The 2,500-nt window shown below is 43.7% G+C and overlaps 1 protein-coding gene across 6 annotated transcripts in view; it reads right to left on the bottom strand.

Annotated features, from left to right (window-relative positions):
* bif (protein phosphatase 1-binding protein bifocal) overlaps positions 1-2,500 on the bottom strand; it is a 110,814-nt gene that overhangs the window by 17,950 nt on the left and 90,364 nt on the right. The window lies entirely within an intron of this gene.

The following is a 2,500-nucleotide window of genomic DNA, read 5'->3' on the forward strand; positions in this document are numbered from 1 at the left end:
AAGACTTCAACAACCCTTCCCTCTCTCTTATTCACCATCTTTATTGGCTATGCACTTCTTCCCCTTACGTCACCTTTCCTTTCTCCGTTTGTCTTCGTTTTACTGTTTACATTATGTTTTTTTTATTTATATATAGGTATCCCTTGCTGAATTATTTTCAATCTTTGTAAGTTTCTTTCCAAGTTTGTTCTTGATAGGGGTTATTTACACCGTTTTTTTTTTTTTTTATCCCTCCATCCTTGTTCCGGACTCCACTCGGCTCTGATTCTGATCTATTTAAAGGTCTCATCTCATCAAATTTTCCTCCATGATAATCTCAAGATTTACAGTTGAGTTTTCCTGTCGGAAATATCGATCCAATTTCTGGTGCAACGAATATAGCTTGGCCGTTGCCTTCACTAGTTTGATTTTCCTGACTGATGTAATAGCTAGCTGTAGTAGTAGCAATAACAACAATAACAAACACAACAGTAATAATAGTAGCAGTAATAGTTATATTAACCCATTGCCGACGGGGGATAGATTTGCTTACACAGGCTCCAGGATGAGTTTTATTTCTGATCGAGGCAGCTTCTGCAATATAATTTGATTTTTCCCACTCCCTTTTAGTCACTCATTGTAGAGCTAGAGACATTTTTGTGTTTTGTTTTTTTGTGTGTTTTACTATTTTTAGAAATTTATATCTGTCATATCACAGGCTCCATCAATTCTGCAGTTGACTAAAATTGTAGTTCAGGGTCCATATCAACTCTTTTTTTTTCTTTACACTCAATGTGATAAAAGTATTACTGTTTTAGGGGGGACAAAAAACAACTTTATTTTTTCGTATTTCTGTGCTGTCACGAACAAACACGAAACTTATAACCATCCAAAATGAAGAGGTTGGGAAGAGGAAGGAAACCTGTGCTTTTGACAGTGAGTGCCATAATAAAAGGCATCCATACTGGCACAGGGTCACATTGTATGCATTGGGCATGGTGTGAGTCACCTTCCTACTCTCGTTCGGTCTGCACATCTTTCATCTGCGGTACTTTAGAGCAAGAGGTCGGGAACTTGCGATGTGCCATCACTCTACAGAGATAGTGCTTGCTAGAGACCGTAGATGGGTGCCATTCAAGGCTCTCTCTCCTGCTGGTGCTAGAAGAAAGTGGTGCCATCTAGGTTTTGTAAGTGAGTTGAAAACCATTTTGCTTATTATTACGGCAGTTATAATAATTATGACTGCAATTGTCAACATCACTCACTCATTACTTATAGTACAATAAAATAACATAGTGATCCAGAATCCCCGAACGCCATGACGCCCATTGTCAGGCAAGAGGTCCTGCGTCATGTATGACAAAAAAACACGTCATCCGTCGTTAACGGGTTAATAACAACAATCATCATCATCATCATAATAATAATAATAATAAAATGATAATGATAATAAAAAAAAACAATAATAACAATAACAATCACAAAAACAACACAAATCAAATGAAAAAAAACCAGTAAATAAAAGTCAATAAACAAAACGGGACCGCGTAAAAGGCAAACCTTCCCAATGATCCAGTTAACCACAATTAAGCCAAACAACCAACGACCAGCCAACCGTAAGACGAAATGGAACACCAACTGGGCCTCGCAACACAGAAAGTCAACCACCCAAGCGTAAAGCAAATTAAAATGATAATTAACGACAATTAATAATGGACGAAGAGGAAAAGGAGCGAGAAGTGGAAAGTGACGCCATGGGCCTAATGATATGCTAATGACCGAGACAGACAGATAGAAAAAGAGAGAAATAGAGAGGGAGAGAAGGGGGGAGGGGGAGAAAGAGAGAGGGGGGGAGGGGGAGAAAGGGAGAGGGAGAGGGAAAGAGAGAGAGAAAGAGAGGGGGGGAGGGGTTGAAAGGGAGAAAGAGAGAGAGAGGGGGGGGAGAGAGAGAGGGGGGGAGAGAGGGGGGGGAGAGGGAGAGAGAGGGAGTGGGAGGGAGAGGGAGAGAGAGGGAGTGGGAGGGAGGGGGGAGGGAGGGGGAAGGGATGCAGGGAGAGAGGGAGGGGGAAGGGAGGCAGGGAGAGAGGGAGGGAGAGAGAGAGAGAGAGGGGGGGGGGGAGGAGAGAGAGAGGGGGGGAGGGAGAGAGAGGGAGAGAGAGGGGGGGAGGGGGAGAGAGAGAGAGAGAGAGAGAGAGAGAGAGAGAGAGAGAGAGAGAGAGAGAGAGAGAGAGAGAGAGAGGAGAAAGAAAGAAAAGAATGAAGTGGTTTTCGTGGTGATTTACAGCAGCACTTTACTTCACATGGTATTCCGAGCATGAGAGAGAATGGTAATGAGAGGGAGATGGGAGGAAAGAGGCTCGAGGGGGGAGAGAGAGGGAGAGGGAGAGGGAGAGGCAGAGAGAGGGAGAGGGAGAGGGAGAGGGAGAGAGAGAGAGAGAGAGAGAGAGAGAGAGAGAGAGAGAGAGAGAGAGAGAGAGAGAGAGAGAGAGAGAGAGAGGAGAGAGAGAGAGAGAGAGAGAGA

The sequence above is a fragment of the Penaeus japonicus genome, unplaced genomic scaffold (assembly GCF_977035675.1).
Source record: "Penaeus japonicus unplaced genomic scaffold, GWHDUDI00000001_assembly GWHDUDI00000013, whole genome shotgun sequence".
NCBI classification, from domain to species: domain Eukaryota; kingdom Metazoa; phylum Arthropoda; class Malacostraca; order Decapoda; family Penaeidae; genus Penaeus; species Penaeus japonicus.